Source organism: Schistocerca cancellata, chromosome 3 (genome assembly GCF_023864275.1).
Source record: "Schistocerca cancellata isolate TAMUIC-IGC-003103 chromosome 3, iqSchCanc2.1, whole genome shotgun sequence".
Classification (NCBI taxonomy): domain Eukaryota; kingdom Metazoa; phylum Arthropoda; class Insecta; order Orthoptera; family Acrididae; genus Schistocerca; species Schistocerca cancellata.
The window spans coordinates 343,653,216-343,665,581 of record NC_064628.1 but is presented as its reverse complement, the minus strand read 5'-3'; positions in this window follow the sequence as shown (position 1 = coordinate 343,665,581).

Below are 12,366 nucleotides of genomic sequence, written 5' to 3'. Positions count from 1 at the left end.
AGAGTCCCTAACCACTATTCATTACTCTGTACCTTACTACACATATACATATTCGTCAACACTTTTTCAATATTTCATCTTAATACATATGTAGCATAATCAAATTCCTCATATAACATCGGCTTATTGATCATAAACATACCGCAACAGCGTAATAGACATCGTCGTCGTAAAAATAACATCATAACACCTCAGTCAAATCTCAAAAACGTCGTAGCTTCCTCCAATAATTTCAAAACCTAAAAAAAATTCTCTGCTCATGTCAAAAGTGTCATCTGCCTCAAACGTACTTTAAAATCGTGATCCCATACCAAATATATCATTCAAAGCTCTCATAATATCACAATGGGTCCGAAAAAATATGAACAGTTCGCAAAGTACAGACAAAATACAATTTCGTAAGTGTGAAGTTATCCAACGGTGTAATTGCGTAAACGTGTGTCACTGATGTAGTAAAAAAAAGTTTATCTCTCAGTTAAATGATCAGATAGCTGTGTAATTTGTGTGTTAGAGGAATATGGTACCGATGTGTAAAGTTGTATAAGCAAATACCATATTAGCTAGGGCTCCTTGTGCTTGCCAAACACATGGTACACAAAGTAAGTGTGGACCTCCCTGAGGATTAATGTAATTATACCCTCAGGTGTTACAGATTACAGCAATGGAATGAAATGTATCATGGAAAACTTTCTTTGTAATTGAAAAATCTTGAAAAATAAATGGTTTAAGTACAAAATTAATCACTCAAATACATGTTCTGTAGCGCTAAATGTGCGTCTTGCTGTAAGATAATCTCTGTGGGAGTGTCGTAGTTATCGTCCTCCGAAAGGTAAGTTCTGCAGAAGTCAATGTACTTACCTCATGATAAACAAAAGTGAAATGCTTTGCGTATAGATATCTTAGTTATTACGCTTATTGCCATGATGAAGAAAGTACTGTGCTGTAACGTATTGTTGTGCTACTGAAAATGCTGTCTCCTTGTAGCTATAGCACAAAAGTTACTACTAAAACATGTTTTACTTTCCAGAATAATACAGAAAAACTGTGCAGATATAAAACAGATACACCGCAAAAGCAACATTGTAAATTGTCACTCATTAGTAACGTCGTGATATAATCATGTAGCTGTCACATAAACTAACCACTGTGTCATCTGGTATCTCACTGAAAGTACTTTAAATCCAGAATTTATTTTCAAGTAAACCAAAATGTTGCATTAGAATCTCATTAGCAGTACTGGTAAATGTTCTAAGTACGTGAGCCTTATAGTCGTTACGTAATCGTGCAACTAACAAGCAAGAATGTACACACACAATAACACTGTGTCGTCAGTTCACAATAACAATGCATTCGTAATTTCTGTTTGAATAAGTTCTCTTGGTTCTTGACTGGATATTTAACTTAAAACATTGTTGCATGATAACAGATACTAAGTCTGACAAAGCATACTAGTAATGTAAAGTGAAAAGTTATATGGTAAAGACAAAGTTAAAAGCAGATTATCTTTCAATAAACGGTTTTATATGTGAGATGTGGTGTAAACCTTTGCTCTTCTTAGTATGCAGAGTTTCAACTTTAACGCAATTATCATGTGGTATCCGTCGGTAAAGAATACTGGAATTTTGCTCACGGTTAGCGTCAATGTTATTTTTCCCTGAGCCAGCGGGCGCAAGTGGCTACCTGCGATGTGAGTCATTGTCTGTTTCTTTGTTGACGCGCGTCGTTACTGGGATTAGGAGGCCTAACTTCTACAAATTCGCCTTGCCAAGAGGGCTCTGCTCTGTTTAAATCCCGCCAGTTCTGATGCAATTCAGGTCTGTCGTTACGATCACATCGTCTGTCGTCATGTCGGCAGTTCCTGTAGTTTCTTTCTTGTCGGTTAAGTGGTGGAGAATTTCTCCCTGAATTGTAACTGCGCGCTGGACCGTTGCGTCTAAAGTTATTCTGTCTCCCGTAATAATAATTTTTTTGGTTCCCATATTGTCTGTTTCTATGAGTGTCTCTGTCATACTCATTACTACGGAAATGCGATCTCTCTCTGTAACTATCACTCTGCCAGTGGTGGTCATATGGGTGGTGTCTGTTTTGGTCACGATTTACATTGTAAGAATAGAATTGTCGTGTCCAGTTATTGTTTCTGTCGTCACGGAATTGTGACAGATGTGACCTGTAGTGATTGTTTTCCTGTTTTCGCATCCCGCGACTGTCTGTGTCAATTTCTAATTCTTGTAACAGTCCCTGAAAAGCTTCAATGTCGTCTTTGCAACGTCCTGCCACAATAATATGTCTCAAATGTTCAGGCAGTTTGATTAAGCAAATGCGGATGAGTTCTGAGGGCCTGTATGGGTTTGAAAGATACTGATTCTTATGCAACATGTCTTCAAAATATTTCATAAGACTGGAAAATTCAGATTGTTCGAAATGTTTCATCATTAGGATGCCATGTTTTACTCGGTATTGTGTGGCTTGAGACCAATATGCTGAGAGAAAGGCATGGTAAAATTCTCCTTCACTGTGGCAATCGTGAATGACTGATCGCATTCTTACAGCTGGTTCATTCTCTAAGTAGCCACATATAAATTCTAACCTGTGCTCCAATGACCAGTTAGGAGGGAAACAATGAGAGAATTGATGGAGCCACGCTTGTGGATGAATGTCGTTGGCAGAATTCTTAAACGTTTTGAATTTACGTGTAGTAATGAACAGCTTATAGTCAAAATCATCGTGTCGGCGAGTAGCATATCGGTCATTGTTACGTCGTGTCGGCGGTTCCATCTCAAAATTCGGTGTACCTTGCCAATTCCTTTCATAATTACCGAAATGCCCTGTGTTATTATTTTCTGGCTTTTCAGTATTTCTAAGTTCCTCTTCCCGTATTGGGGTGCGAGTGTCCTCTGAAATACGTAGTTCTTGTATTACCTGTGTCAACTGATCTTGTACTTCCCGGATTTCTCTTTTGTACTGTGTATTGATTTGACTTTGATTTTGATTGAATTTTCTTATTTGTTCATACTCTTCTGTGTCAGTGAAGGCTACGGGTCTTGTGTCATTCAGATCATCATCTACCTTTGTAGATAAGTTAGTGACCTGATCCGGAAGTTCGGCTACTTTCTCCGATAGTGTACTTATTTCCTCCATGTGTCTTTCTGAACCAATTTTCAGGGTATCTACTGTGTCCTTTAAATTTTCTTGAGTTTTTGCAAGTTGCGTAAGCGAATCGGTAGATGCAACTGAGTCAATTTTAGCTTGCAAGGTCTCATGATTTTCATGAACAATAGTTTGCAGTTCTTTTATGGCTGCTTCGTGATTCAGTAATGTATTTTCATGACGCGAAAAAATAGGTTGGAAATGCTCACAAATTTGTGTTTTTACGTCATTACAGACTTTTTGACATTTCGATTCGATGTTATGTAACTCAGTAGTTAAATCTTCACGTGTTTGTTCAAGTGTGGTGTCTAACTTTTGAAGATTTTGTTCCATTGTGTCTAACTTTTGAAGATTTTGTTCCATTGTGTCTAACTGTTGCTGTGTTTGTCTCTGGTATTGTTCCATTGTGTCTAACTTTTGAAGCTTTTGCTGTGTTTGTCTCTGATTTTGTTCCATTTGTTGCATTAATTGTAATAACAATGTATTAGTGTCTGGAATCTGTTCCTCTACGCTTTTCGGCAGTGCATTTGCACCGGCAACATTCACATTTTGACAAGCTGAAAATGTGTCTTTACTTATTTGAGAAAACGGTGAGGACGCAAAACCTGAATCTACAGTATTTGTAAAGTTGTGTCCTGTCATTTCGGATTCCTGAGGCGAGCTGTTGCCGACCGATCGATCGATAATGCTTCCCTGTTCACAACCTGTTTCACTGTCTACACCATTATTTGCCGACCCGCTCCATTTCCCTATGCACAATTACCAAATTACTACTTCGAATGTCTGTTAATTCACTACACAGTGGTGCTGATAAGCTACGCTCGTCGTCACTATTATTTCTCAGTTTACTTTGGAGCCTAGTGTTACTTTTTTCACACGCCATTACTGTCACAATATTTCACACGATAACAGAAAAACACAATTTGAAGAGCAAAAATAAGAGAACACATTAACATAGCACTGAAAATAATATCTAGTTAATTGCAGCTGCGAAATACTTGGTGCAAATCTACATGCATGCCACAACTGTTTTACTGTGCAACAATGAAAGACTGCAACTACAAAGGAGATTCTCTCTACAATTACGTGCTAGCAATAAACAAAATCTACACTAAATACACAAACTACAAGAAAAAATCAGAAGATTCCAGTGAGGTATCCTAGGCTAAGGGTCGACATATGAAACGTCCCCTTAGAACAATTTATACAAGACTGTGCTTAACCTGACACACAATATTATTTAGCGCAACGCAATCTGACTTTCAAAAATCCCTACAAAAGAATGGCCCTGACTAACATTAACCTATACCTTTCACAAATCACTTACCTCAAAAAAATCTTCGTTACTCGAACTACTGCAATACAGCGAGCACCACTACTGCCAGCTTAATAGTGTAGAAAAAGCATAATATACATAATATCCATTCTGTACTCAAAAATCCGCCATCTCATTTCCCACATCCACCACTGCTGGCGGCTCACCTCCAACTGCGCAAAGCTACACGCTGTTAACATCCAGCTGCCCAACACTACAATGGCAGACAACAATGCAAACTAGCCACAGACTGCACACAGCACAGCCAGTGATTTTCATAGATAGCGCTACGTGGCGTTACCAATAAGAAAACCTAAACAGCCTACTTACAATACCAAATAAATTAACAAATAACGGAGATGACCCCTTGCTACACAAAACGGGCGAGAATACTGTAGCAGAAACAACGAAAAAAGCATTCCAAATTTAAACGACAGCAACTAAGAGATTAATACGAAATAAATTAACAAACAACGGAGATGACTCCTTGCTACACAAAGCGGGCGAAAATACAGTAGCAGAAACAACGAAAAAATCCCCAAGATTGGCAATCTTTTACAGAAACTCGAAATTAAGCGCAGATTTCGATGAGAGATGCTTATAATAGTTTCCATAACGAAGCTTTGTCTCCAAACCTGACAGAAAATCCAAAGAGATTCTGGTGGTACGTAAAATATGCTGGCGGAAAGACACAGTCAATGCCTTATCTGTGCGATAGCAACGGAAGTACAGTAGATGACAGTGCTGCTAAAGCAGAGTTCCTAAACACAGTCTTCCGAAATACCTGCACGAAGGAAAACGAAGTAAATATACCAGAAAGCGAATCAAGACTAGCTGTCAACATGAGTAATGTAGAAGTAGATATCCTCGGAGTAGTGAAACAACTTAAATCACTTAATAGAACTAAGTCATCCGATCCAAACTTTATACTTTCAGAGTACGTTGATGCGAAAGCTCCATACTAAACGATCATACACTATCGCTGGCTCGACGAAAGATCGGTTCCCAAATACTGGAAAATTGCACGCATCACATCAACATTCAAGAGAGGCAATAGGAGTAATCCATTAAATTACAGCCCCATATCGTTCACGTCGATATCAGTAAAGTTTTGGAACATACATTGTATTCGAACATTATGAATTACCTCGAACAAAACGGTCTATTGTCACACAGCCAATACAGATTTAGAAAACATCGTTCTTGTGAAACACAACTAGCTCTTTACTCATACGAAGTGTTGAGTACTGTTGACAAGGGATTTCAAATTGATTCCGTATTTCTAGATTTCCAGAAGGCGTTTGACACTGTATCTCACATCCGGCTTGTTGTCAAATAGTGTGCTTATGGAAAATCCTCTCAGTCGTGTCACTGCATTCGTGATTCCCTGTCACATAGATCACAGTTTGTAGTAAATGACGGAAAGTCATCGACGAAAACGGAAGTGATTTCTGGCGTTCCCCAAGGTAGGGTTATAGGCCCTCTGCTGTTCCTTATCTATATAAACGACATAACCTTTGGTTGTTTGCAGAGGATGCTGTCGTTCATCATCTAGTAAAGTCATCAGAAGATCGAAACCAATTGCAAAACGATTTAGAAAAGTTATCTGTATGGTGCGAAAATTGGCAATTGATCCTTAATATTGAAGTGTGTTGTCATTCACGTGAGTGCTGAAAGGAATTCGTTAAACATCGATTACACGATAAATCAGTCAAATCTAATGACGGTAAATCCAACTAAATACTTAGGAATTACTATTAGGAACAACTTGCATTGGAATGAACACATAGAAAATGTTGTGGGGAGGACGAACCAAAGACTGCGTTTTTCTGACAGAACACTTAGAAGATGCAACAGACGTAGTAAAGAGACTGCCTACACTACGCTTGTACGTCTTCTCTTGTAGTACTGTAGCGCGGTTTGGTATCCTTACTAGACATGATTAACGGAAACATCAAGAATGTTCAAAGAAGAGCAGCACGTTTTGTTTTATCGAGAAACAGGGGTGAGAGTGCCAATTACATCATACAGGATTTTGGGGTAGACATAATCAAAATACAGGAGTTTTTCGTTGCGGCGGAATCTTATCACGAAATTTCAGTCATTAACTTTCTCCTCTGAATGCGAAAATATTTTGTTGACGCCGACCTACTTAGGGCGAAAAGATCATCATAATAAAATAAGGGAAATCAGAGATTGCGTGGAAAGATATAGGTGTTCGTTTCTTTCGCGCGGTGTTAGAATAATAGAGATTATTGTGAAGGTGATTCGGTGAACCCTCTGCCAGACACTTAGGTGTGATTTGCAGAGTATCCATGCAGAAGTACGAGGGTCACTGCAAAAGAAATGCACTATATATTTTTTTTAATCCATCTTTTATTCTACATGTTTGAAAGTTCAACAGTGTGTAGATACAACCTTTAGGAACAATATTTTCATTTCTCCACATAATTTCCATCCCTCTCAACTGCCTTACACCATCTTGGAACCAGCGCCTGTATACCCGCACGGTAAAATTCTGGACCAACCTGTTGGAGCCATTGTTTGGCAGCGTACACAAGGGAGTCATCATCTCCAAACCTTGTTCCACGAAGAGAGCCTTTCAGTTTCTCAAAGAGAAGATAGTCACATGGAGCCAGGTCAGGACTGTAAGGCGGGTGTTTTAGTGTTGTGCATCCGAGTTTTGTGATCGCTTCCATGGTTTTTTGACTGACATGTGGCCAAGCACTGTTGTGCAACGTCAAAACATCCTGCTTTTGCCGATGTGGTCGAACACGACTCAGTCATGCTTGAATTTTCTTCAGTGTCGTCACATATGCATCAGAATTTATGGTGGTTCCACTTGACATGATCCCCCACAAGCAAGAGTCCTTCAGAATAGAAAAACATCGTAGCCATAACTTTTCCAGCAGAAGGTGTGGTTCTGAATTTTTTTTTTTTTTCCTTGGGTGAATTTGCAAGATGTCACTCCATTGATTGCCTCTTCGTCTCTGGTGAAAATTGATGGTGCCATGTTTTATCACCTGTCACAATTCTTCCAAGATATTCATCTCCACCATTCTCGTACTGTTCCAAAAGTTCGCTGCATACCGTTTTTCTTGTTTCTTTGTGAGTCACTGTCAACATCCTGGGAACCCACCTGGCACAAACCTTTTTTAACGCCAGCACTTCCAGTATTCTGCAAACACTTCCTTCCCCTATCCCAACGTAACGTGACAATTCGTTCACTGTCATGCGTCTGTCAGCAGTCACCAATTCGTTAACTCTCTGCACACTGTCTGGAGTGTGGGCAGCACGAGGCCTGCCGCTGCGAGGACAATCCTCAAAATTGCCGTGCCCGCTTTCATCACGTAACGTGCTTGCCCACCGACTAACTGTAGTGCGATCGACAGTGGCATCTCCATACACCTTTTTCAATCTCTTGTGGATGTTTCCCACTGTCTCGTTTTCACAGCACAGGAATTCTATGACAGCACGTTGCTTCTGACGAACGTAAAGTGTAGCAGCCATCTTGAACACATGCTGTGACAGCGCCACTCACGGAAACAGGCTGAACTAAGTTTGAAAACAAGCGGGATGGATGTATCTACACACTGAAAACTTTCACACATGCAGAACGAAAACTGTATTTTTACAGAAATAGTGTGGATTTCTCTTGGAGTGATCCTCGTAGAAGTATTGGATGGTACCCAGAAACTAATGACAGGCGCCGCGATTTACGCGCACGGCCCTATGAAACAGTACAGTATGCCAACTCACTTTGAAGTTGACACGTGTTTGTAATACTTCCCTCGGAAAGGCACACAACAAACGTGCAACTGCAGCAGCATTAATTTAAAAAAAAGATACAGTTTAACTAAAGCAAAAATGCCTGTAACTAACGGTGGGTCAACAAAGCTATATTAATAATTCACTTCCAGCAATTTTATTTACGTGGCGTAAATTAAGAAAAGGAAAAAGAAAGAATATAGTTTTATAATAAAACAAACAACTTACAATCTCAACTGCTGAATTCTGTTAGTCTCTAACTGGGGAGAGCGCACAGCAGTGCATCTTCTTATCTCTTCGTTGTTGGAGAGGCGTGGTGAGATGACGTTGGCGGCTTGAGATGCCGGCAGATGAAGTTATTCCACCAACTTCATTTGTCCTAAGTATGCTGATGAACGCTCTCCTTGTTTAGTCTGCAAAGTCATCCGCAGTACAGCGTTTAGCAGGCACTGGCTTATAGAAGTGATTGTTGGCAGTAATCCACAGGTTTAGCATGTGCACGTTTATTACTTGTTACACACGCCTAGGTCTCGTTTCAGGACTTTATACATTGTTCGTGATAATTTCCGAACCTGATATAACTGTTTGTCACGTTTGTGTATGACTACGGCGATCGCGAACTAAGTCAGTAAAACCGTTCTTCCACCTGACCACAATTGTGATTGTGTTCACGGCGACAGTTAACGGCTTCAAACACCCGGTTGTTGATTAAGAAGACAAATATGTTACACAGTTTTATGTGGAGGCTTTGCTCTCACTATGGGGTTAAACGGAAAAACAGTTTCACTCTCATTGTAGCAATAACTATAACACCTACTCGTGACGGCATTGTCAGTACCGGTTGAAACACAGTCCATTTAGTAATACTCAAACAGTGCGGTATTGCTGTTCATAATGATCACTTCCGTTTCCATTACGCACTGAGACGGTAAACCGAGTCGTCAGTCGCTAAGTTCCAACATTCACGACCTCGGCAAGTTTTTGCATCTCAAATCAACAAACGTGCGTCTCGCCACATTGCTGCTGCTCCACTGCTACTCTCGATATTACTCTCTGTACTTTCATGTGTACGATGCACATAGCATATCTTTACATCACAGTTAATATTACTAATACACAAAAATAAACAAAAGAATTTAAAGTCTTTCCATATTCAAGCAATAAGAAAATATATTAATCCATTAGAGAAAAAGAAATAAATTACAGTTACATTTTAACACTATTACCAAAGACAGCTATGCGACACCAGTCAAAGACATGAATACAGAAGAAAGAGAAAAAAAAAATTACCTATCACTACTGGCTACATGTTCACATGGTGCACCACGTTTGACCAGTGGCGGATACATATGGGGGGGGGGGCTCGCGCCCTGCCCCCCTCCCCCCCTTGTGGGGCCGCCCGCATTGCCACCCGCATCGCCCCCGCCATTCAGCCCGCACGCTATTCTTTCGTTTCTTTCGTCAGTCGACTCAACTGAATGAGTTATCGAGTAGTTCTACTTTCCTAAGTAGCAGGCGCGTCCGCGTCATCGTATTTTCTACGTTTCTGTCTGCCACATAGATAGCTAACACATATCTACGAGAAAAGTCGAGGCCATTCTAGTGATCTCGATACGTCATTCTGTTTGCTTGTCTACCTGCTTCTGTTGCTACTGCAGAAAAAAGTTTTTCAACACTGCAGCGTACGAAGACATGGCTGAGGTCGACAATGAAGGAGGATCGACTTAATGGCTTAGCTCTGTTGAACATTCACCCTGACGTTGATTGTCCTATTCATGATGTATTTAACCAATTTGCCAGGAAGAACAGTCGCATGGAATTCATCATTTAAGGAAGAGAAACGCAGTTGTAACTTTTTTATATCGTAAGATGTCTTTGTCTTGTGTACGTGTATAATCAGTTTAAATTAAACTTTCTTAAACTTTGCATGTGACTTATTTTTTATTATGGTAAAAGTAAAGGTAGCTCAAGATATCTTCAGCACCCCCTCTTTGAGGTTTTTCTGTATGCGCCACTGCGTTTGACTATCACAAGCGTGGATCGGCGTACTGAGCACCAAGCACTTTGTAGCCCCTTTGCGTCTGCCCCAGCCACCTGACAACAAGTACTAGACTACCTGCAACGTTCTGTGTCATCTCCCATCATCGGTAGGAGATTAGCAGAGGCCGGACTGGGGAGTTACCGTCCTATGCGAGGGTTGCCGCTTACACCACAATAGAAAAGGCTATGTTTCGAAATGTCATCGCATTCTGTTCAACGATTAATAGCAGTTCTGCCCTCCTATGGATGACCATCGTCGACGCCTAAGGTATCTTCTTCCAGTGTTTTGGAGAGGCGCAGCCGTGTTAATCCTGGCGCCATGGTGTGGGGAGCCATCGGGTATGACTTAGGGTCATCGCTCGTAGTGACTGAGGTAACTCTGATGGGAGAACAGTATGTCCCGGACACCCTGCGACTTCACGTGTTACCTCTCAAGCGACAGTATCGTGGTGCAATTTTTCCAATAGGACAATACTCATCCACACATGGCATGTGTCTCTACGAACTGACTACGAGATGTTGAGGTACTTCCATGGCCAGCTAGATCCCCAGATCTATCTCCAATAGAAGATGTGCAGGGCTATTTCGGACATCAACTCTATCCCAGGGACAGGATCCACGATAGCAAGAACCAGTTATAGCTGTTCTGGGTCCAGCTTGCCTTAGAAGAGGATACAAAGGCTTTATAACACACTTCCCAACCGAATCAGTGAGGTCAGAGGTCAGAGAGAGTGCAATGTCATACTGATAAGTGGGATCATATTCGCAAGTTCTTTGTAAATGTGATTCGATTTTGTCATTATTGAAATAACGTCAAATACTCTTTCAACCCTTGAAGTTTTATTTTTTTTCCTCCCCTCCTCCTGAATTCTTCACTTTTTTGTCTGGCAATGTATATGCGTAGCAACGGCCTTGCTGCAGGTAACAACCGTTCCTATCAGACCACAGAAGTTAAACGCTGGCAGGTTTGGGTAGCACTTGGGTGTGTGATCATCTGGGTCTGCCGAGCGCTATTGGCAAGCAGGTTGCACTCAGCCCTTGTGTGGCCAATTGAGGAGCTACTTGATTGAGAAGTAGTGGCTCTCATCACGAAAACTGACGTCAGGGAGAGCAGTGTGCTGACCACATACACCTCCATAGCTGCATCCAGTTATGCCTATCAGCAGAGGGCGACAAGGCGGTCGGCCGATACTACTGGGCCTTCAAGCCCTGTTTTCGGAAGGAGTTAAGTTAATGTGTATGCACAACAAGTAAATATGTGTAAGAGCGGTGTCACTAAGTTATAGCATAAAATATGGTGAATTTCCTTAAGTAAGCAAGACATTTTTGAAATTTATTGTGACACTGATTTTATGAATTCATAAATGGAACCATATGCTTGAAGACTCAGATGACAGACATAAAGTTCTGTTGCGGGATAAAATTTTAATGAGATGCAGAAAACACCTTCCGCCCCTTACTTGCAGCCGCCGATCACTGAAACCATAGCACAACTGTTATTATCAGTGAAACAGAGCCGTAATAAGGTGGCAGCGAGCAGTCTTATAAATTAATGAATGAAACAATGGAAAATCCAGGACGGAATGTAACAATATTAGAGAAGGAATGTTACTACTCACCATGTAGCAGAGATGCTGAGACGTGATAGGCACAACAAAAGATTCACCCAATTATAGCTTTCGGCCATTAAGGCCTTTGTCAGCAAATAGACACACATACACACACACTCGCACACACACACACACTCACGCAAACGCAACTTGCATACATGTCTGCAGTCTCAGACAACTGAAACCACACTGTGAGCGGCAGCACCAGTGCATGATGGGAGTGGCGACTGGGTGGAGGTAAGGAAGAGGCTGGGGCAGGGAGGGGGAGGGATAGTATGATGGGGGTGTCTGAGAGTGAAGTGCTGCAGTTTAGACGGAGGGCAGGAGGGAAGTTGGGGAGAGGGGGGGGCGGGTTGTAGCTGAAAGGAGAGAAATAAAAAGAAATTAAAAGACTGGGTGTGGCGGTGAAATCATGGCTGTGTAGTGTGGAAATGGAAACAGGGTGGGGTCTGGATGGGTGAGGACAGTGACTAACAAAGGTTGAGG